This window comes from Protopterus annectens, chromosome 3.part0, assembly GCF_019279795.1.
Source record: "Protopterus annectens isolate FY-2018-M chromosome 3.part0, PAN1.0, whole genome shotgun sequence".
NCBI lineage: Eukaryota > Metazoa > Chordata > Ceratodontiformes > Protopteridae > Protopterus > Protopterus annectens.
The window spans coordinates 252,784,084-252,809,490 of NC_056731.1; the positions used below are offsets into that span (position 1 = coordinate 252,784,084).

The window sequence follows — 25,407 nt, forward strand, 5'->3', positions numbered from 1 at the left end:
AGGATCTGGTTCTCCCCTGCTTGTTGATATACCAGACGACAGACATGTTGTCTGACTGAATTGCAATCAGAGAGGGAGGACTGTGTGAAAGGCTTCCAACGCTATAAGCACTGCCCTCATCTCTAGAACATTTATGTGCAAATTGGTCTCTGTTTGGGGCCACATGCCATGGACAGTCCTTCCCAAACAGTGCCCCCCCCCACCCGAGTTGGGAGGCGTCCGTGGTCACTGGTTTGGACTGGGGTTGATGCAAATGGACGTCCTGTTGATATCTCTGGTGACGTTAACCACCAAAGAGATGTCCTGCAGACGTGGCTGATCTTGATCAGAAATTCCATGGCTAGGTCTAGCCAGGACCACTGGACCGCCAGAATCCATTGAAGAACCCGCATGTGAAGACGTGCATACGGGAGAATAGATATGGCGGCAGCCATGGAGCCCAGAGAACGCTCACCTTTGAAGACTGGGAGTTTGCTATCTGAGCTATGTGGCTCCTGAGATGTAGAATCCTGTCTGGAGTTAGAAATGCCTTCATCTGTAAAGTGTCTAACAGTGCCCCAATGAAGTCTAGAATTTGTACTGGTTGCAAATGAGATTTGTGAACATTGAATGCAATTCCCAGTGAGTCTGCTAATCTAATGAAATAATCTCGGGCCAGACACAAGTGATGCTGCTTGTGCGCAGCGAAGAGCCAGTCATCCAGGTAAGGAAACACCTGAATACCCTGAAGCCTCAGGTGGGCTGCTACAACTGCCATTACCTTGGTGAACACCCGGGGGGGGGGCTGCAGTGAGACCAAAGGGTAGGGCCCTGAACTGAAAGTGACTAGCTCCCAGCCGGAAGCGCAGAAAACTCATGGAGCTTCTGTGTATTTTGATGTGGTAGTAAGCATCCTGAAGGTCCGAGTACATCCAGTCGCACTCTGAGATAAGGTAGAATGGACTGTAGAGTGACCATCTGGAATTTCTGTTTTGCTACCGACAGGTTTTGTGTGGACAGGTCTAGTACGGGCCTGAGGTCAGCCTTTTTTGGCACCAAAAAGAACCTTGAGTAGACGCCTAATCCAGACTGATCAGGGGGGAACCTTTTCAATGGCTCGTTTGATAAGCAGCTTTGAAACCTCTAGAGCTGCAGGTGGAACATCCGGGAGGTGTCTCGTAATGTTTGGAGGGGCAATAAAAGGAACAGAGTAACCACCGGATATTATCTGAAGAACCCTGTCGTAACGGGCTCCCATGCCGCTGGGTGCAAGAACAATCTTCCCCCAACTGCCTCCAGAGTAGGACAGTCGGGCAATCCCTCAGGGCTGCTGACCGGGTCTATTGGAAAAGGGTTCCCTAGACCTGAAATTCCCGGGACCCCCTCTACCTCTGGGTCAGCATCGATCTTCTCCCCTAGCAGTCCTGAGAATCCCAGGAAAACAGATATTCGGAACCACATCTTCTTCAGCTCTCAGATTCCTAGAGAAGGACCACTGAAGGTTACAGACTGCAGACAAGTCTTCCCATCCTTTTCGCTCTGGACCAGTGTGTCACGTACTGTCTTCCCAAAGAGGGAAGAGCAGTTATAGGGAGTGTTGATAAATGACGCCTTGAAAGGGAATGCAAACTGACAATCTGAGCCAGGCATGACACCTCATGGCTATGCCTGTTGTCCCAGCTGCTCTAGCTGCTCCTTCCGTGGCGTGGTAAATTAGCTGCATAGATGTATTAGAGACAGATTTCTGAGTAGACATTTTCGCTGAAAACAGCTGTTTGTCCTGCGGCGATAAAGACTCTAGGGGAGACTCCGCGAATTCCAAAGCAAGGTCTCGCTGAAGTCGAATCACATGTGCCAAATTCAGCACACTGATAGAAAAGGTCGCTGAAGAGTAAACGCGCTTCCCAAACCTATCCACCGACCTGGACTAACTCCTGTGCTAGTTCCTTCCTTGTGGCCGTTGCAACCAACATAGCATCAACTGGGGCTCCTTTCGACCAGGGTTGTCTATCCTGAGGAGATAAAACCTTGTCAGGATGTTTGGGGATGGGCTCTATGGTGTCAGGCTCCTTCCATGCCCTTGTGGTGATTGGTCTACCAAGGGGTCTGCTGGTGGGGACACCCAGGAAGTAGATGGGCCTGTGCCAAAGGCCTCCAGAACACTGACCAATCCCCAGAAGGTTTTGGGGCTGACCAACCTCCCCTCTGGTGGGAGGAGGTCCATAATTTCTCTGAAGGAGACATCTTCGGGAGATGACCTGGGGGAACCTTCTCCTTGGGGGAGTCCAGGTGCCTCCTTTTGCACTTGCCCTCTTCAATGTGGGACTTTCAGAAGGGGATCTGCGGGCCGCAAGGGTTTCCTCGGGGAAAATGACCTGGGGATCCTCTGGCACAGGCTGTCCCAGAGACAGGATGAAGGGAGTCATCGCCAACTCCAGGGAGGCCTGGGTGGTATCCAAGGAAATGGGCTGGGGTCTCAAATCCCTGGGAGAGAACCCTCTCCACCACTTCAAAGGCCGAAGGAATGGATCAGGTCCAAAAGGGTCAGAGCAGAAGAATCCATTCCCCCAGGTCCGACTCCCTGTCTGCAGCCCAGAGTCTCACTCGGATCAGAGGAACTCAAGGTAACAGCCGGAGTAGAGGTTGAAGGAACAGTCAGCGCCGAGCTACCAGCTCCAAAGAACCTCTGATCCAAAAGCCCCGAAGCACGGATAGGGGAAAGAGATGGGGCGGAAGAGAGGCATGGAGGTCGCCCCTCCAGAGGGAGCGGGACCCGGCAAGACTCATCGGAATTTGGGTCTGAAGAAATCTCTGCATCATCCTGTCCATATCCATTTCCGATACCTCGAAGAGGCCACAGACTCAGATGTGGCTGGTCTGCGCAGAGGGGTGGAGGGCCTCTGGTCCAAAAGTTCCAGCTACTCCGGTGAGAAAAGTGGTGACTGGAGCAGAGGAGAAACAGGCCTCTTGGTCTTGGAGGGAGGGCTGAGAAAGAGCTCCCGTCTGGGGATCTCTTGCGATGCCAGTCTCTTTCTCCCTTTCTTCTCTGCATATTTCCTTTTCCTTCTCTATCTTTATCAGCCTCGCTGACCGAAGATCTGTCCTTAGAGGACCCATCGCCAGACGAAGAGTCCCTGTCTGGGGGGGGGGGGGCGTACTAGAGACAGAGGCCAAGGCAGAATCCAGCATGGCAACTGGGAGAAGGCTTTTGGGGACCATAAGGCCAAGCTAGTCACCAAGGGCCCTGGGGTTTAAGCCTGAACAAACAGCACTGGGTGGATAGATGTGCTACTCCTAGACATATCACACAGTGTGACCATCAGCAGGGGAAAGCTTATGGCCACACTACATTTTTTGAATACAGCCTTTGACCGATCAGCCATAGTCCTGCGTTCAAAGGTAAGGATACTACCTTCTCACAAAAAAAACACACATACAAGTAGGGGAAGGGCAGGCCTGAGAACTACTCTACCACCAACAAAACTTTATTTTACACTAACGACCAACACGCCAGTACAGAAGGGGAGGAAGGGTAATCCTACAAAAGCACACTAGATAGTGACAAAAGTTTCCACTTACTATCCCTTTTTTTAGCTCAGAGCAAAGGAGACCACGATGCACACTACTGGTGCGGCAAATGAGATGAGGGAAGATAGGAGATGGTAGGGCATTATGGGTAAGGGGAGGAGCTCGGAGCAGATGCTAGAAAAAAGTTGCCGGTTCGGATCCGATACGGATCTGTATACCCACAGGTTGCAGACAAAATGAAGTTAACTACTTCAGATCATCCTCCAAAGCAGACAAAGCTGGATGGTAGGTGAAGGCTCTGAATATTTGTTTAATTTTTTTTTTTTTTTTGAAATTTCAGTACTCCTCCCAAAACACTGAATCATCCTGAAAATACCTCTCAGAGAATCGGAAACCACACACTTCAGAAGTCCACAGAGAAGAGACTGCATCTGTCTAGTCGCAATCCCTTACAGATTAAAACCTCAAACTTCTTCAGGGAAAATGGGAATCATTCTTTTACTTAAAGGGGAGGGGGGTCAAAAGCCTGCCCAAAAAAAAAAAAAAAAAAAACACACCCTGATCCAAGTGTATCATCTGTCTATAGACATATGCATTACCATTATCTGAAATATAGTTTATGTATTGTATTGCACATATGGTCCGAACAAACAATTTCACTCTGTTCGCACTTGTATGAATTAAAGTCATTTACTTTAAATTACTCCTGCGTTCTGTGTCTGTTACTCCTGTTTAGATCTGAACTTTTAAAAGATTTTCTGAAGATAGACCCAATATATGCCAGCACCACCCCCATGATGGGCATAATATTCTATCTAAGCAGGAGCACATTCCCTGTCCCATCTTCTAGGATGGGGAAGAGCAGCTCTTCCCTACCCACAGAGGTCCCCCCCCCAAACAGCCTTAATGGAAATGTCTAACCCCCAAGTTCACAGTGAAACCATACTTGGCTACAACAGTTACTCATTCGCAGCAGAGGCAACAGTTTCAACTATGTTTGCATTAACAGCATTTATCTTAGCCTCACAATGCTATTACTTCTCTGCAATTACATAACCACGCATTCCCCAAAAAATACCATTAAACGGACCAAAACTCCAACAGTATTACATAGCTTTCTATTTTTACAGCAATATTGTTAATCTAGAGAAAGCTGGATGCATTACCTGCAAACAAAACCCAGTGTTACTCTTTCATACTCATACCACCAAATTTACACAATTTCTTGTTCAACTTCTATAATTTCAATGGCTACACAGGTGCTTCTCCAACCACTCCTGCTCCAACATGCACCCATTTACACTAAATTGAGTTCATCAGTGATCATTCCATTTTCTTTATTTAGGGCTCAATCACAAGTGCATCATAAACATGGATGAGAATGCGCTGTACTGTGTGCTTAAATCTACTTTACCCTTACCAGTCACCATCAACTCTCCAACTTCAGCCAAACCACCACCACCCTAGTCACCCAACAGAATACAAAAAGGGAGACAGTGTAACATTTCTTTAATCCTACATTCTGACATACTTGGACTATTGGTTGAAATAAAACATGAGCCAATACTGTCACAGCACATTTAAACACAATTTCCTGCAAGGATCATTTATTTTACCAATGTGCTTCATGCCCCTGCTTCAGTCCTCCAGAACAGCTACAGTGGTACTATTCCAAGGGCAACTGGCCCAGGAGAAAACCCATAAGTAACCAGCAGACCACCAAACCTACTGTCGATTTAAAGGAGGGAGGGAGCAAGACCTCTCCTGTTTGAGTGAGAACCCATCAACCCTTTTGTTCTTTGGGCAGAAACCTTAGCCACCACATCGGTCCCCTAATGAACTAACTGGGTGGTGGGGACCAGACCAAACTGCCTGACCTGGTGACCCCTCCATTCCTAATTCCCATAACAGAGCTGCAGAACTCTGATTGTAGAAGACATGCATGCTAATCCTCCTTGTCCTCTTGGTGGCACACCTGTAGGTTTGAGTTACACACCTGTAGGTTTGAGTTACACAGATGTTAACCAATCACCCAAGCTGCAACAAAGATGGGCAATCCCACAATGGCTTCTCACTCCCATTCTTCTGGCTCCTCTCCATCCCTCATGCCACTGAATACATGCTGTCTGGGTTAAAGTCAGGGCTTCATCACTCTGTGCCATGGCAACAGGGCTGAAGATTCCCTTACTCCCCTTACGCCCCAACCCACTCAAATTCACCATCACACAGAACCCGAAAAACTCAGAACATAGCTGGTAGACCATTTTTCTGTTGCCAATGAAGGCAGCACAATGTAATAAGGCACCATCTACTGCTTGCAAACAATGCAGCCATGTTTCAGCACATAAGATGCTACAGAAATAAAAGAGTGCCATATCCAAGACATCCATCTGTCAATACATTTAGAACAAGTTTGAAAAATTAAATTTAGATCCAAAACATTTACTGAAAGTGACTACAGAGGCTTGTGTACAAAACAATGGCAGCCATGTCTGAAATACTAAAAAATTGATGTTCTACAAGATGAGTTCGTTACTGCTACGATGCCTTTTACAGTCATATTACCAAGTGCTACAATTACCAGACAATTTTAGTGTTGACATCTCTTTAGACACGAGTGTTTACACTTGGTAGAAACAAAACAGAATGAGAAATTCTACTCAGTTGGGATCATCAATCCCCACTGAAGCAGGAACAAGACAACCAGATATAAATCAAATGAAAGGACAAAAAATAGTACTAATTAATGAAACAGCTACAACCAGCTATTGCAGCATCTTAAGAAAATACCACAATATGGAAGCAGACACCAAAAAATCTGGAATAAAGATAAGTTCCAAAAGAAGGAGACTACAGGACTAAACTTTTATGCTACCGCTACACAAAAATGCAGGTGGTGGCAATTCTTGGTAGATACAGTGAGAACAGCTATCTTACCAAACAAATTGAAGCAATACTAAATTATATGAACTTGGCTAATACCCTTATCAAGGTACTGGGAACTATAAATCCCAGTATCCACAGCCCCCCACCCCCCCACCCATTTTTGCTCATGAGGTCAGGAGTCATTCCAATAGTAAATCTAGAGCCAAACATTTGGAGAAATTAAAGGGGGGGGGGGCATCTTGGGTTTACAAACCATATGCCATCTGCCCAATTTTTGCAATGCAATGTATATTACACTACTGTAAGAGCACACAACAGAAAAAGTGAAAGATTTAAAAAGGGCATGGATTTTCAGTTAAGCAAAAGCGATTTCAGAAACAGCACATTAGTTATGTGCCCTTTATGGGATACCTGGAACATATGCAAGTGTATCCAAGAACCTGACAGGAATTTTTGTAGAAGCGTTCAGTATATGAAAATGCTTAAAAGGAATAAGGACTTTGTAAAAAAAAAAAAAAAAAAAAAAAACACTAATGCAGATTAAAAAATGTGAAACTATCATAACAGGTAATGTGCCAGCATGATGGAGGGCCATAATGAACTACCACTTGACCCTAGGAACTACAGACCCATCAGTCTGACTAGTTTAATATGGAAAACCATGGAATGAATCATGCAAAAATCAAAGAAACTGGTAGCCTAAAGACAGTGGACCCATTCCAGTTGGCTTTAAGGTCTTGCCTACTCAAACTGGTAGGCAGCAAGGGTCACAAAGGCTATGATAAAAATTGGTGCATACAACCTACCTTGAGCTGGCCAAGGTGTTTGATTCAGTACATGAGTAGGGTGTTGTAACTCCTCTAGAACCCAAGAAGTCAGCATCAGCGAGACCACCTCCAAGAGACTGGGTCACCAGCAGAGTACCTCATTGATCCCAGTCAAGTCTGCTCCTGTTTGACTTTAGCCTTTACATCAGAGAAGCAGATGCAAAGGATTTGATTCACAAAGTTTGCAGATAACTAAATTGGAATCCATCACAGACACCCCCAAACATACAAGTGGGTCTAACAAAGGACTGGTGTTAAATCTAGATTAAACTCAACTAAAGGTAATACATTCATGCCCTTTGGGAACCTAAGCTAATTACTCCATAAATAAAATACCCAAGAGTTGATCCAATAGTTAGGATCTGGAAAATATGCAGACAGTAACCTGACCTTTGACCAACACGGCCAAAATAACAAGAAAACCATTTAATGTCACCCAACTCAGAAGGGAATGGCATTCAGGCCCAAGTTTTAGCACTAGTCCTTAGCAGACTGATCATTCAGTAAAATGTCCCTTTGACATGTACCCAACCATGCACTTGCAAAAGTTAGAATACCCTCAAAGCTTCACCAGAAGAGTCTAGGGTATGAATACCCTGCCCTCCACAGATCATTGTTGTACTCCGTCTCCCACGTTACTGATAGATCTATGCTTTGTATACAAGGCACCCTCAAATGCAGCTCTAATAGAGCTCCTGCACATCTACAAAGCAAACAGCGCCAGAAACATTAGATTCAAGTATTTAAACGTTGCCTGCGATAAACAGAACATGTTGGAGAAACTCCCCTCTCAAAGGATCCTCATGGTATAGATTAAGCCCCCCCTTCTAAGGAAAGCAGAGCTCACCCAGACACCATAAAAAACAGCAACACACAAAACTTGATCCCTGGATGGGAAATCCCAAATTCACTCAATGTATGGCCCCAGGTAAATTAATTGCAGCTAACACCCCACCATAGAGGCATTCATGGGCTGTTTGGGGGGGGGGGGGTTGTATGTTAAAAGGGTAGCCAAGGAACTCTGGGACAAAACTAGGCTGGGTTGCACAGCTAGGCTTCTGAAGACCCTGGGGACACTAGACTAGTATAAACCTACACTGATAACTGGAAGGAACTTTTAATGAGAAAGCAGCTCTATAAACAAAACTGCTACAGGAAAATCAGTTTCATGTCACCAAAGATTAAACTGGAGGTTAACAGGTTGTGAAGAGAACTTCTCAGTTTCATCAGGGTAGTTCACTAGGCTAGTAGCCTTATCAGGGGAGACCCAAGATATTTGGCCAGGGCATCAGGCACACTCCTCCATTGTTTAAGTGTCGTGAAATATGTGCGCCTGAACTGAAGCAGATGGGACCTTGACATCTCACCTGAAGGACAACACTCGTACAGCACCTCATTTATGCAGCACCGCAGTCTCGGCAATCTCCAGTGTTGAAATGGATACCACAGGCTTCTGCACCAATGGTGTGCGTGCCAACTGTTATGTCACTGATATTTTGAACTTTAGAATTCACAAAATGATTATGAAAAAAATATATATCTCTAGGACGTCTTCAAAGAGTTTCTTTAGCAACAAAAGAAAGAGCCATCACCCCAGGGTTAGATGCTGAATGACAAGAGGGAGAAAAAAACACTGATCTGGTGGACAAATTCTTTGAAAAGGATGGAGGGGGAATTCCCACTGCCATCTGCATCCCTAATGAATTACTCAAAACTTTCAGACTATTTTGTTGCCAAAGAGAAACTGAGAAAGATGTTCGGGAAGAAAGGCTTGCCAGCGGGATTCTGAAGAGAGACTAGTTGCTGCTTGCCATGGGCTCATTTCTTTCATATCTGGGTGCCACTTTAGAGGTCTGCTTACCAGCAGTTTGTGCTTTTGTAAGACGTTTGTGGATGAAGCAGCACAACACTTGACAAATCTGAAGGCTGATAAATCTGAGAAAAATCTCTCAGCTTCTCCCTCTGGACAATCTGCTGCAGAGGTCTGAGTGTGGCAAAAGGCCATCTCTGAGAATTTATAATTTCGGTTTTAACCATCCTCAGGAAGATTGTACATGCAGCTAAGCAAAATAACTAACAGTTACAGTGGAAGCAGATTAATAATAAGCACACATTTTACCATACATTAAACAGCAACTGTTTACCATGGAAAATCACAAATTTTGGGGGCAGCAGGCTGGTTGTCAGAAAGTTACACACTGTAAATGCAACCTCCAAACTTTGAAGAACTAGAGTAGAATTTCAATAATCCTCTATCTAAAGAAATGATGACTCGCTTCCACTGAAAATTATTGACAGTATAATTTCATAAAAAAAACATGAGGAATGACGGAAGCCACCTCCTCGCAATCCTTCTGCTAGGGACGCTGGCTGACTAAGTTCACAGATTGCAAGTTGGGAGCTGTTAATTCCCCAAATGATGTTGACATCCTACAGAATGGCCTCACTGAGACAGACTGGTGTTAGAACCATGGCCTTGAGCTCAATGCCACAAATGTGTAGTCATCCCCTTTGGGAAAAATCAGATTCCCATGAAATTACCACATCGATGGTAGTCACTGAACACAGAAAGCATTATACGAGATCTGGGAATACAGGTTAACCTCTTTTGATCACCACATTGCCACTGAAGTGGCTATGCGGCACATCTCATTACTAAGAGTTTTGCATCCAGGAAGAAAGAGGTCATGGTCTCCCTCTACTCTTCCCTCATTCGGCTAGAGTACAATGCCCCATTTGGCATGTACCACAGACACCTGCAACAACTGGCGGCACTGCAAAAGTACCTCACAGAGGATCCTAGGCCTTAAACACCTGTCCTATATGGACAGACAAAAAAACTACAACTATTCTCTCATATCACCTAGAGTAGATCTCTGCTAGACTTACAAAGCCATGTCTGACCCAGCTCTGTTTCCCAGTCCCTCTGCACCACATACTGCAGAGACCTCAACCTCATTACCACAATCAGCAGAACATACTGGAGGGACAGGTTCATAACCCATACACTGCCCCATACTATGAAATAGACTTCCCATACATGTCAAGCAAAGCACCTAACCCTCTTCCAAGACGGATCTTGATGAGTGAATGGGAAATAGAAAATTCACCTCAGGGTGAACTCCAGTTGCTCTACTCGACAAAGGCACTAGAACTAAGGTTGGGTGGCATGATGCCAGGGTAATCCTATGGCTAGGCTTGTAAAGGCCCCAACGCCATTAGCCTAGTACACACCTGTGTCACGGACAGATAGTAAAAGCCCCATCTATCAGACCAGAACTGGTAGGATCAAGAGCTAGTCAAAATCAATCCTGTCCAGACAGGTAAAGATAAAGTTCTAACCTTTGACAAGGGGGAAAACTGCTTTCAAAATGGACAACCCTCCCCCCCAAGAATAGACACCCCAGTCTGGTTAGGCACAGAAGTAACCCTGCCCATTCAACATTGTCTCCTTTGCCCACCAAGGGCACTAAACTGCAGAGGTGCCCAACCAACAGCCAATGGTGGCTGTAGAAACTACACCACAAGAAGCAAAGAAAAAAAGTGGTCTGAGTAATCAATACCAACCACAGCAGATAAACACTTCTGCAACAAGAGGTAATTTAATAACCAGCTTGGAAATTCTTTTGTAACAGGTAAGTGGAACTGGTAGACTCCATGGCGAAGCTGAATGATGTTTGGCAAAAATAGTAACCACCTGCCTCCCCCCCGGTACAATTTTCATTACAGAAAAAGTTCCCCCACCACAAGCAAGGCAACTTTCCCCAATAAAAACGTGACATTCACAACAAAACACCGCTTCCTACCTTTAACACTTACAGAAAAAAGTTAACCCCATTCCCCACCCCAAAGGAAATGTATCCATCGAGCAATTAGCTGACCAACCTGCAACAAGAACCCTCTTCAGCAACAGGAAAGCTCTGAAGGGCACAGTATCTACTACTCCAGCTCTGCTTGGCATGGTTAATGGTTTGGGCATTAGAATGCGACCTTTAGTTCTGCAGACTGAGCATAATAGCCTAGTACCAGCCTATGAACCCATCTGCCCTAGGGCCTATGCAACCCTAGCCATAACAATTCCCTGGATATTTCTTCCCACAATATTTACTTCTCAGGACCCCTGTCTAGCAGGGCAACAGACATGAAACCCGGGGTGAATTTCACATCTCCCATCCAATCATCAAAGTTCCTTTTGAAGAGTGCCAATGGGGCACTCTGCTTGACATGTATGGGCAGTCTATTCCAGAGTATGGGCAGTCTCTCGGTCAGGAAACTATCCCTCCAGCATGTTTTGTTCATTGTGATAAGGTTTAGATCCCTGGAGCGTGTGGCTCTGAGGGATTGGGATTTCTTTAAGTGGAGCATGTCCAACAGCTCAGGGTTGGACATGGCCTTGTATGTTAAGCAGAGATCACCTCTGAGTCGACAATATGCCACAGAGTATAACTGGAGTTTTTAGACCGTCAGCATATGGCATCTGCTTTAGGCCTGTGATTCTTTTATAGTGCGGTATTTCTGTGGCCTTTCCAGCTGTTGCAGAGGTCTTATGAGGTACATACCAAACGGGGCATTATACTCTATAATGGGTCTAATGAGGGATGAGTACAGTGGGACAATGACCTCCTTTTTTCTGGATGAAAAGCCCTTAGTGATGAGGTGTGCCACATAGGATTTCCTGACTGTTGTGGCGATGTGGTTATCGGAAGTGAGACCACTGTCCACTTGTGTCCCCCAAGTCTCATCACACTTTCGGTGTTTAGTGTCCTGCCACCTATGTGGTAATTCATGGGTGCATTTTTTTTCCAAAGGGGATAACTATACATTTCTTGGCATTAAGCTTGAGCCCATGGCTCTGGCACCAGGCATCTGTTTCTGGAAGGCCCTTTTGTAGAATATCCACATCATTTGGGGATTCAATAATGGCTCCCAGTTTGCAGTCATCTGCAAACTTCGTTAGCCAGAGTCCCTTAGTGTTGGCCTGTACTTCAGAGAAGTAGATGCCAAACAAGAGTGGTCCCAGGACTGAACCCTGAGGTACTCCACTTGTCTGGAGCTGGATTTTGGAAAGTCTGCTACTTTTACAGTCTGGGTTCTGTCAGTAAGCCAGTTGGCAACCCATCGAATGACATAGGGATTTATACCCAGCTTAGTAAGTTTATCTAGAATTCCAGAGTGGGAAATGGTGTTGAAGGCATTGGCGAGGTCCAGATAAGCTGTGTGGATCACCTTACCCTCATCCACAGCTCTGGAGAGCGATTCGAAGAAGTCAATCAGATTCAGGCGACAAGATCAGCCCTTCACAAACCCAAACTGGGTGGGGTCCAGTGTTCGAAGGTCGCCAAAGTCTTTGTTTATAAGTTCCATGCCCTTGCAGATCAGGCTTGTCAGACCGATGGGACGGTAGTTCCCGGGATCCAAGGCAGATCCTCCCTTGTGGAGCGGGATAATTGTAGCTGTGGGCACGAAGCCTGAGGTGAGGCTATGATCAAACATGACACTTAGGTGGTGAGGTGCCAGTTCATTTTGTAGTTCATGTAGTACACAGCCTGGGATGTCATCTGGTCCCACGGATGCTGTATTCTTAGCTTTGAAGAGTGCAGTTTCTACCTGTGCGGCCATGATTATCGGAATTTGGCAATCTTTTGGTATTGAGATGGGCCCTTTAGGGGGTGAGGGGGGGGTTGAAGTTGGCACTAAATCAATCTGCCAGGATATTGGCAATATCCTTGGGATCAGTATATTTAATGCCATTCTGTTGTAGCTCAGAGCAGATCTGAGCATTTGCCATTTAGATTCTCGACATAACTATAGAATGCCTTGTGGTTGTCTTTGGAATCTTTGGCAATTTTATTTTCGTAGCTAGTTTTTGAGGATTTTATGAAGGATCTCAGCTTCTGAGGCTGGTGAGGGAGTTTTTTTTGCATCCTGGGATTTTCCTCTTTTCTGCAACAGTTTCTTCCTTCTGTTGTATAGTTTGTTTATAGCAGGGGACCACCAGATTGGCTTCCTTTTTTTTGGAGAAGAGCATCTTGGTTCTATTTGGGATGGCACGATTCATGCACGAGTGGATGTGCTCATACAGTGTCTTAGTGTAGGATTCTGCAATCGAACTTCCAGATCCCGTCTGCGTGGGTGTTGTGAAGTTGGTCACTTCTGACTTCAGTAGCTTGAAGTTGGCTTTGGAGAAGTTTTAAAGGTTTCCTTACTGGGGGGTGGGGGTGGGATGTGGATGTCAAACGTGATTTGCTTATGGTCAGACCTGACCAATGAGGGGGTGACCACTGGTGTGGAGCATCTATCTCCCATGTTGGTAATGACCAGGTCTAGGATATTGGAGCCTCTGGTGGGACAATGGATTAGTTGAGCCAGGGCGCTGGAATTTATGAATTCCAAGAACCGTTGGGAAAGGAGTTGGTACCAGAGTAGTTTTCCCAATTAATGGCAGGGTAGTTAAAAATCACCCAGTATTAGGGTGTTTGGTTGTATCTTAATATTTTCTAGTACGTTTAGAAAGGTGTAGTGAGAATCTTGCGGCATGGTGGGGGATCTGTAGCAAGCTACAATGGATTGCAGTCTTACCTAGTGTTAGTTGCACCTGGAGAATTTCAGATGCATTGTGTTGGGCAACTAGCCTGGAGGTGTGAATATCCTTTGTGAACATGGACACTCCACCTTTAGTGCCTCAGTCCTGGTTTTGTGGCCGAAACGTGTGGTAAGAATTGCAGCCTTGTATTAAAGGGGTGCTCTCTGGAGCCTTGAACCAGGTCTCAGTTACTGCACAGATATCAATATTCTCCATTTTTTAGGAGTGCCTCGAGAGAGTGCATTTTGAGGTTTAGACTTCTAGCATTGAGTAGCATTACCTTCAGATTTTGCATGCTTATATCTGTTACGGTGGTGGTTTTATCCTTTGAACCTTGCCTAAAAAAGGCACTATTGGGGTGGCAAGAGCTTTAGCCGGTAACCTGAATCCCAGGGGTGACAGGTGCAGACCATCTCTGGCAAAGCATTGTGGTTTGTCAATCGCGTCTTCCCAGGCAGACAAATACTGGATCCCCTTTGAATGACACCAGAAGCTTAGCCAATTGAAGTCAATCACTTTGTCCTTATACTGTGGTATCATTCTGGGCGAAGGCAGGATGCTACTCAGGGCTAGGGTCATATGATCCAAGAGCTCTTCCGTGTCTTCATGTAGTCCAGGGAGGTACGTCTAAATTCATGCAGAACACGTGCTTCACTGCTTAAAAAAAAAAATCCACCAAGTCACCCCCAGCAGTGCACTGATGCCACACTTCCCCTTTTCAAAGAAATTTTCTCTAAACATATGATCAGTGTGAATGACTATTGTGACAAAGTATTCTAAAACATGTTAAAATGACTTCTTGCTCAAAACTAGCCCAATAAGCCTCTTGCTCAAAACTAGCCCAATAAGCCTTTTGCCACAATAGCAGCCCAATAAGCCTTTTGCCACAATAGCAGCAGTACCCAATATTACACCCCCCTTCAAAAAATAATGGGTTCTGCAGCTACAAACTAGGCAAAAAATTCAACAGCCCAAAACAGTTGCAGCTTTCATCCAATTACTTTATCTAGGTTAGGGGCGTAGGTAACCCATAGACAATCCTAGCAATCAAGTGGAAGCAACACATTAACTCCAGACAAAACACCAGTCTACTGTGAGAATGCTTTTTACACTGTAGTTTGGAACACAGCTGTCTGAAACCAAACCAGCCCCACACCACTACAGAGAACACTCCCACATTACCAACACAAACCTGCATTTATCATCACCTGCCAAGAGACTATCCAGAAAGTAGGAACTCACTTCTTTAGAAAGACTGAAGTGGCCCATGCAGAATACAACACTCAGAAGCTAGGTACTAAATGTTTTAATTTGACTGGTCTTGGACAAATGGCCTACTATATGCTCCCATACCAACCTGGCACTTGAGCAAAAAACTGGAGTTAAGGCACTTTCAATTCCTGACCATCACTGCTACCTCAGTTTCTCTAAAACCAAAAGGCTGCATGTACACAAGCAGCAAGGGTGGCAATGAACAGCTGATGCACAGAATCGCGTAAAAGATTTGTCTTGTGCCTTAATCATTGCAAAAGCAAAAACCTTCTTACTATAAAACTTCTTTAGGATTTAACTTGTCACATGACTTGTTTTAAACACACCTTCAGGCTATCCCATTGTAACCCTCCCTTACCAAATGTCTTCATCAAGGTGGATAATAGGGTTGGTTAGTTCATGATCCACTGTATTCAGTTTTACTATGCAAAAGAAAGCAAACCTGAAATTCTGGAAAAGTTTAATGGGCAAAAAAAAAAAAAAAAATCCACATTACATGAACCCTGAACTATTCATGTGGGATTGTTTGAGGCCTTCTCCTCCCTCAAGTCATAGCAACCCTGGCACGGGGAGTGCAGTTTCTTAGTCCAGTGTCCTTGGATTTTAAAAGGCCTACTTTTACTACACTGTAAACATTATTTTGCTTTCAAAGTTGATTCAAGTATGACAATGCAGACTCAAGACTAGTGTTAACATTGCAGACTTCCAACACTGAAATACAGCAGTGACATTTGGGAACGCTCAATGCTGTAAATAAAGCCTAAGTGAAGATAACAGCAGACTACTCTGATCTGGAAGATGCTAACAGCAGCTGCCCGAGGTCTGAGATTGTTGCATTGTACCACCCCCAAAGCGTGCACTCTGCCAACTTCTGCAAAGTAAACAGAAGACTTGTAGAAAAATTGTACAATAGAAATGACAGCTCCCACATGGGGATATGCTGGCTTCTTGCACCAAAAAAAGATCATGGATGGACCAGAAACAAGAACCGCAGGTTGGACGCTTCCAAAATGGAGCTACTTAAAATGTGTTGCAGTTAACTTGGAACCCCACCACTACAGGACAAGAGAAAAAGTTACTGTAGTCCAAAAGTGTGACCATCTACTTGATATTTGCTGTTGGGTACTACAGAGAAATGGCCCGAGACCACTTTGGCTGCAGGAGCTGCACTTAATAGAAAAAGGGGAACAAAAAGCCAAACATTTTCAAACTCTTGCCTCTAAATGGTCATGTCTAAACTTAATACTAGCTCTACACAGCAACCAAATGAAAGCACCACTCACTGAAGTCCACAAAACAGCCTCCACACTATTTTGGAAAGAATACACAAGTATTCAAGAACATGCAAATACATCCTCATGATTAGCAAAACCAACAGCATTAGTACTAACCTCACCTAGCTTGTGAGGTGAAGCAGCCAAGTCCCCTCACACAAAAGGGGGGGGGGGGGTGAGACAACTCTGCTAATACAAATTCCTACAACACAAACTACACTTCTGTACGCAAACCTGTTTTTCCATACATACCAGTGGTCAAAAGGCGCCAGATAAGCTCCAGGCCAAACCCATCACACCAGCCATTTCGTCACTCTCTACCCCTTTCAACTTCATAGAAAGACTCCTCAAAACCGAAAAAAAAAATCACATCTTGATATTCTGTGCCATCCTCAGTTACCACCAAGTACATTCTTGTATTCCAAAATGGTATAATTCATATTACCAACTATTTACAAGCCCCCTTTCCTTCACTGCAGATGGCCAGTGGTTTCATAAGCCTCTAGAAGAAGCATAGTCTTCCTTGTTACCAAAGAGAAATTCTAAACAAAAGTGTTACAGCATACCTAAAAAAACAAGCTGTATGCACCCGGTGATGGGTTGCCACCCACTTCAGGATTAAAGTTTTCCACCCTATGTCTAGTGAATGCTGAAATAGGTTACCAGCTCCTGTGCAGCCCTCAAAATGGACTAACCAGCCAATAAGCACTAACCAAAAAATGACCGGAATGCTGCAAATGTGAAGCACCAGACAATCGTTTTCTTAACTAATCTCAATAAAACACAGGATTCAGGACTGTGGGCACAGAAACAGTTACACAGCATTAAGACCGTCACTGAAGATGTTTTCTGGTGTCAAGTGCTAGTACACCAGAAAGGGAAATTAAGCTAATATGCAGTGTGTGGAGAGAAAACGGATGCAGCTGACAAAGCAGACAGGTGGAACATGGAACCCATATTTTGACAACGAAGACGAAGGTGCTCATTGATCCACTGTTTGGGAGCTGTTATCACCAGCAGACTTCAGCCACAAGTTTACCTGCACCATAGCTAACTACAGTTATGAGGTCAGTATTTTTGAGTAGTATGACTGCGGTCAGCTAACAATGCACTTCTATGCTCTATTAAACATTCCACTTAACACCTGTACTGGAGGTAATGACTTCTTAGAACTAGGCGCCCACCAGGAAAGTGTGACATTTCAAGACTTGCACAATAAGAAAAAGCAGACAAGGCTCTATGCATCAAGGAACATTTTCAACACCTCCAAAATAAATACTTTCAATAATTAGTGCATGTGAAGAGTGATGCTGTGTTGCCAATGTATGTAATGTTTATTGCGAAAACACTACCTGCTTCCAATTAAATACTATCATATTACTTCAAAAAATTAAACAATTAGGCAATAATTAAAGTACCACATACAACTCAAATTTTGCAATGGTCTTAAATTTCTAAATTAGACGAGACACCTTAAACAGATTCATAACTACACATCAGCAGCTATTCAATGAGATGCTACTACATTGGTTTATAGAAAACCCCGGACCTATTCAAGTCAGTAAACTACTAATCCCTCGTCCATTGTGATTGCTGAACAATGGATAGCAAACGTGCACTTCCCCTCAAGTTATAAGCCAACACTGACTTAAGCATTACCTATTTACCCTACTATGCACAATCCCCATGATATTTGACAGCTCAAGAAAGGGACTACCTTCAAACAGTGGTGTGTATAACAAGAGTGGTGTCACTAAAAGGGTCATATCATAACTGGAAATACTCAACTAATCCCAGAACACAAGGAGACCAAAATTCAGTTTAGTTATGTCTTGCAACTAAAGAGAGCGATTAAGATTTACATTGCCAAAAATAAAAATTCTTCTCACCCCTATAGTAACATCTAAAGTAATTACCTCCAATACTACAAACTGCTCCAATTACCACCCTAGGAAAAAATGCTAAAATAAACCCAGAAAGTACAAATCTATTGCAGTCTTCAGTCAAGCTGATAGCAGAAACTAAAGCCATCTCAGCACAGTCTGCACAATCTGAATAATGCCTTAAATCCAGAGTAAAATCCACCTAGGTTGCTTATAATCTGCATAGACTACAAAATAGTTGGCATCATGCAGCCACCAGTAAATACACACAGATGTGTAGACAACCATTTCCTCCCAAATCACTAGTGGAAATAAATAGCTGTGCAGATATTGGTAACAAGATCCACTTAAAGCCAGAGTAAACAAACTACAAAGCAACGATTACGCTACTAGTACTATTTAAACCCTTTTGACATTTTACAATTTTGTGGTTTGACAAAAAAGGCAAACTAGAAAGACCATACAAAGAAACGAAACATGTATCCAATGCCAAAGTATGACCTAGCAAGTCTTTGATACCACAAAGAACTGTACATAAGCTTGCACAGAAAGCGTCAATAAAATGGCAGCTGTCTCATTTCATGATCAAACTAAAGCTGTCGCGTTGGCCTCAAGTGAGCCATCAGATGTCCTAGATTGTGTCAAAAGGCAGGACGTTTACTGGTGAATGGGCTATACCTAATCTTGGGCAGATGCCCAAAACCCAGGTAGAAGTGATGACACATTAAGACCCAACTTCACCCCCTTGCTTGCACATGTATTTCTGTAAAACAGCAGCTACATTATGAACGAGTGTGCAGTGCTCTTGGAATTCTTGACAAACTTCTTAGTACGAGGTTAAGACCCATTTGACTTTTTTCAGAGGCACAGGCTAACCCACCAGGTGTCGTCTCTTATTGGTTTTACCCACTACACTTACCTACACCATCTGTACACTTAATACTACAAATCATTCCCCAAACAGCAAGGATTAGCACAATTTAGTTCCTCGCGGCAAAAAAAGTCCAAACAAAATACTCTTGTTCATACCCCCTAATCGCTTAGCGCAGTAATACTCAAGAACCAAAAATACACGGGAAAACAAAGTTAATAGAATAACGTGCATTGATATGCATGTCATGAAAAATAAGATCTCAAAAATCTGTCATTCAGTAATACCAATCCTCATTTGACAATAACGATATGAGGAGGAAATATTGACTCTCGAAGGTGAACGATCACCCCCATGTGCCCAAAGCAATTACTGAAAGGGATTTTGGGTCAGTCATCTTACTCGGCTATTTATAAAAACAGGAGCAGGAATGTGTGTAAATACAACGCTCCAGGAATATCCAAACCAGCAGGCGTTATAGGTGTTCTACTGGAACGAAACTTCGTGTCTGGCGAGGGGAGACGTTTCAAGCTACATCGGGAAAGTGGTAATCTGATCCGTTCAAAACGTGACCCAATGTTTTCCAGGCCGGTCACCCGCTTAAAGGTAGCAATTTTAAAGCGTCCAAACGTGAGACCAGCTTCACAAATAACGAAAGCAAATCTCGCAGCCGCCGGAAAAAAACTGGACACTTTCCAACGCTACCGGGGGAAAAGCAACATTCCTTGTACAAGTGTTGCAAGATTCCAGATTATTTCTATGGAAGACAATTCAACTGTGTAATTCGCGTAAACCTGTGTTTAATATACTTCGTTTCCTCAAATATTAAGCCAGCACTCGCATCTCAACTATATAAAATTGTCAGACCTGCTCTATCATGAGAACAGTGAGCACGCCAGAATTGCACCAGAATAAAACTTGCCGAATTATATATACGTTTCACTCCAAACCAAAGTAAGGAAACACCAGCGGAATAATCAAACTACTAGTCTACAACAGTCACCGTGATTCCTTATGGAAGTTTTAAAACAAAAAAAAATGCACAAATATTCCTACAATTTACATATGACTGCACGATTCCCCTTCAACTTAATAGTGCTTCACCTAAACTTTCTTCACAACATTGGCTCGGCTCCTTTTTCACAATCTAATTTGGAAAAAAAAGCCCCCTCCCCTCCAAAAACCTGTATACACAAGCCAGAATATTTACTTACATTTGTTGACCGGGAGTGTCAAAAAACCTATATACACAAGCCAGAATATAGTAGAAACGTCGCTGGGAGCACAACTGAGAAGCACCAGAAGTAACTCGGCACTTCGTGCTTTTACCAAAGAAGAACATCCAGCATTTGCCAGGGTTAAACTATTTAATCGCAGCCATCCACTGCCAAGACAAATAAGGGGGGGGCACTAGTCTACTCTATTATACCCGCAATAGTAGAACTTGCTCAGAGGCTAGACTTCTGTCCCCGTTTGGTGTGTTCGTTCCCTAGCATTCCAACATGCACTATGTATTCAGGCAGATCGTAAAACACGAAGCAGCATGATGGGAGGTGCCACTCCAACGAAAACTGCTACCAAAAAGCAACCCTTAAATTCCTCAGCCCTCCCTCAATGTAATACCTCATTAAGAAAGTCCACCAGCTCGAGCAAGTCAACCAATAATACAATCTCGGCAGAAAAAGCCAGTAACACGGCAATAAATCCCACTTCTAAATAAATAAAAGTAACACTAGCAAACCAGTGCCTCATACCCCCAACCAATCGCCTAGTGCTTCGGGAACTCCTATTGATTCTTACCTTTTTCCTAGAATACGATTGTAATTTTACACAAAAAATTAAACACCTATTTTAAGTACACCGATTTAAATCTCGAGCAAACATACTCTGTTAAGTCGGCAAAAGTTTACCAAACAAGACAGTTGTACCCACACCTCCAATCGCGCTTGAAAGCCGCAAAAAGCATACCCTCTAAACTTAAAATAAAAACAAAACAAGTTAGACAAGTAAAATACTACGGGCAATTATTACAAGAAACAATACGAAATTTAAGACCCTCGCGGTTAAGTCACCTTACTAGAACGGGCAAAAATATCAACCACCGTTTGACCAAAACAAAAGAGTGAAATATCTCCAATTACTTAACAGTTCCTACTTTTCATTTTATTTAACCACAACATTAACAAACAGCCTCCTCCCCACTCCTAAGCCGGCGCCGACACGCCATTCCCATAGCTATAACTGCCCTTCACTTACCTGAGTGCCCCCAAGCTGATCCGTCCCTTTCAAACACCTTCTTCCGGGGACTTTGTCAATACTTCCCAAACCACAGTAAAGCGTAAACAAATAACACCAAGCAACCAACAGCACAAAAAGTAGAAGTTAAATCTCGGAAAAATCTCCTAATCACTCGAAAAAGAGAGACTCAAAATGGCGGCGGCCACGGAGTTTTATACGGCAAACTCACCCCTTAATATTCTGCTGCCAAGGGAGAAATTAGTCCTAACTATTTCGGTTGAGGAAGCGAGCAGAATCACCCACAGATGTAGTTGTTTTTAAATATCTAGTTCAGTCGTCGATAAGAATCACTTAACGATCGTATCGCTGAAGGAACCGCGTTTAGCAGCAAACGCACACTTAAATGAGCATACAAACAATGCCAAACACAGAACCGGTTGCTTGAGCGTAGGGATTCTGAGAAGTGACTGTGAGGCTGAGACACCTATTCATTAGGAAGGAATGTGAGAGTACTGTTTTGCTTTTGGGAAAGGTTGTACTATTGCTGTGGAGGAGTTTGAAAGGGTGTTTATGGTAGCACTTTATATTTAAAGTGAGTTGTAGTTGGGTGTAATTGTATGTGTTTATGTAGTATTCTTAATAGTCTGTTTTATGTAATATACCTCATTTGCTTATAATCGTCATATGTAAACTTGTAGTCGTAAAATGATTTTACGGAGATTTTTGGCTACTATTTAATACATGAAAGGGAATTTTAAAAATAAAATTAATATTGATCTTTCCAGTATCCTTATTCAACATAACTCCTATGTGAACATCGGGGGGGGGGGGTGTAAAACAAAGCCTTTTCATTGAAAAAAAATACTGAATTGATGTACAATAACATAACGTAAATTATTATTTTGTACCACTTTGCTTTTTTTTTCTTTTGACTTGCTTGTTCAGATGTTAACCCTGAATTAGTAAAAACTTACATATATACAGTGTGGTGGCTAGACGTGAATTCACCTTCATAATACATTGCTCTTAGAAAGTTGCTAAACTTGCATGATTTGTGGTTGTATAAAACTGCACTGCAGAACCTAAGCTGACACATTTTCTACTAAATAAAGTAAAGAGCATGAGCATGGGTATAGTGAAACAGTAACAAGATTTTTTTTAAGCCCCACTACAACAACCAAAATGGGGGGACCCATACCCAGGGCTATAAATATAGTGCCTCCCAAGATTTCACTAACTGGGGGAAAGTGTAGTATGTCTTCCCAGAAATTTCGTAAGGTGTGCTACAGGTAAGGGTGTTTGTATAATAATGAATCTCGTTTTAATTAGAATCTTGTATATTTGCAATAGGAGAGGTTTGTGCGATAATTATTAATGTATTCTGTACATCTGTTTTTGATAACCAGGTTTCATGCCTCACAAGCTAGTTCTTGAAAAGTAGGTACATTCAGCCCTAAGAGCTGGAAAAGAATTTACATAAAATGTGCATGTCTGAAAGTATATATAACTCCTGTCTTCTGGTTCAGTAGGATTGTGATGTACTACCCCTCAGAAACAGTTTTGAAAATCCGGTGGTGAGAGAAGAGTAGCCTTAACAGTGCATATCTGTTGTTATGCTTTATTTAGCTTTTGTTTGGGGGGGGGGGGTCTTTCTGGGTTTACTCCAGAAGCCTTTTATGTGCAGGGGGAAGATCTGTCTTATTACAAACATTTTTGAATAGGCATTCTGTGAACAGACATTAACTAATATACATTAGCAAATGTATGTGTATTTACTAATTGGATTACATTCATATGAAATGAGGGCAACTATTACAGTATAAAAGATGCATGTGCTTTTTAGTAGATGTTTAACATTGAGCATTTGAAGAGGTCTATTTGGGTTTGTCAGATAATAGGTCTTGTGATGAGTGCATGGGCTGAAAAAAGTGTTAACATTGTAGTTGAGAGGTGGGATATTAATCAGGTTCAGCTGCAAATGTATGACAATCATAAGGATGGTTTTAAAACTATAGAGATGGGGTGGCGATCAGTGTCCAGTTTTCTGGAGTTAAGGTTTGTCAAGAAGTGGTAATTCCCACACCCAAAAGCTGCTAGGGTGAGGTGAATTGGGGCAGCTGCGTATGATCAGGAGATGCTAATAGGACAGGTGCCCTACTGGCATTTTGAGAAGAAAGCCACTAGTGTGTTTGTATTCAGATTAAAGAACCATTTATTTATTTTTACTTGCTCATTGCTCTTTAATTTGGAGCAAGAGAAGTCCACTTTGCTTGTTTTGCTGTTCAACTCAGAGTAGGTCATTTTACAAAATAAAAGCTCACTATTTTGGGATTTAAGTTTCTTTCACGGTACCCTTACCCTATAACTGTGTGAACTTATTTTTGAGTGGTACTTCTTCCAATGCTGTTTCCCAATTGCCTCTTGCCTGTGCTGATTTCATTATTTCATTTGGATTTTCTTTTTCTTCTGTTCCTTGCACACCTGCATACACTGCCTTACTTATTTCACCCATATTCAGCTGCTTGCGACATTTTTTTTTCTGATCATGCCTCCATTTTTTTTATGTTCTTGTACTGTTTTATGTTTCATCTTTTTGCTATGGTTTTCAAACCAGAAGATTTTTTTTTCTTTTAGGTTGAATTCCCTTGTCTGACAGATATTGCAATAACTGTGACAGTTTATATTTTTCTTTACTGTTTCTGCATCCCTCTCGGTGCATATCTACTACTAGGTCATTCTGCAAGCACTAGATCCATGTGTTGGCAATGACATAACTTTTGGGCATGTACCCTTTCACAGTTTTAACTTGAGAGAATTAAAACCTGGATGAAGAAAGTGCACTTTGATTTTTTAAAACCAAAAGAAGGCATCCACTGCAAGAGTAAGAAATAGACAATAATTAAGTATTTTTGCTTGTTAGTGATGGTCACAAGCTAGCAAAGCATCAAAAATGCTTTCTCACTTGGCAAAGACAACACTCTTTTTGTCCAAGGTTATGGTGGCTCAAGATTTCTTTCTCTGCCCTGCAGCAATCTTGGTTATTTTTTTCCCCAAAATATTTTTATTTTGTTTTAGTTATAAATGTACATATAACAAATGCACTAAAACAGTAACAAAGCTATTTAGAATATTTACATTCATCCATGATAACTTCTCATGGATAAAATGATTGTTTATCAGTGTTTGTTCAAAAGGTTTTCCAATTTTTGCCATGCTATTTTTTGAGTAATGTTAGGAGTTCTATAACAAGTGGTTTGCAGTTCTTTTTTAAAAACAACTTTTGCTAAATTAATACATTCTTTAAACATCAAATCTTGTTTACTTTTCCAGTTCAGAGTAATAACTTGAAATTTAGGTATTACATTGGGTACAGGAACATTGAATAGGATTAGTGAGTTAAAAATATGACCGTTATCAGACCATAAAGCAAATATCTGAAGTCTTTCTATTATTGAACATATTTCTACATTTAATGAGCATGTGAACCTAGTTGGCCTCTAATTCATCACATTTCCAACATTTACTTTCACTGTTTCTTTTAATACAAGATTTATTTTAGGTGGAGTATAGAAATTCCCATTCATAAATTTCCAACATTTACTTTCACTGTTTTTTTAATACAGGATTTATTCTGTGGAGTATAGAAACTCCTGTTCATAAATTTCCATGTATTTGTTTGTGTCTTTCGGCTTTTCCTGGTTAGGGGTCGCCACAGCGGAACTCAAGTCCGCTAATGATTGGTAGTTGATTTTTACGTGCCGAGTTACCAGCCCTGACGCACAACCTTCAACGAAGGTATGCCCATTCACGCATGTCTCCACGCAGAAGATGCTCTAGCTGTGAATCGAACCGGACAGTGTCTTACTGTGAGGCGACAACGCTACCGCAGCACCACCACCGCGGATACAATCTCCAATATAATGAAGCACCATACATAGATTTCGAGAAGTTTTTTGGATTCATCAGATATTTGTTCTTCATTAATCTGTACATAGTAATTCCAAAAATCTGAGTCAGTGTCTTCTCTTGGTATTTTAGATAGGTGAGATACTTAATTTTTGATCAT

The 25,407-nt window shown here is 42.7% G+C and overlaps 1 protein-coding gene across 3 annotated transcripts in view; it reads right to left on the reverse strand.

The window, feature by feature from the left end:
- CTNNB1 (catenin beta 1) overlaps nucleotides 1-21,733 on the reverse strand; it is a 756,935-nt gene extending 735,202 nt beyond the window's left edge. The window contains exon 1 of one of the 3 annotated variants that reach the window (XM_044064737.1): nucleotides 21,571-21,733. The gene's annotated coding sequence lies outside the window, so the exon portion shown is untranslated. Of the gene's footprint in view, nucleotides 1-20,317; nucleotides 20,613-21,359; nucleotides 21,536-21,570 lie in introns of those variants that run through there. The other 2 variants (XM_044064734.1, XM_044064735.1) reach the window with 2 other exon arrangements.
- Nucleotides 21,734-25,407: the final 3,674 nt, after the last annotated feature.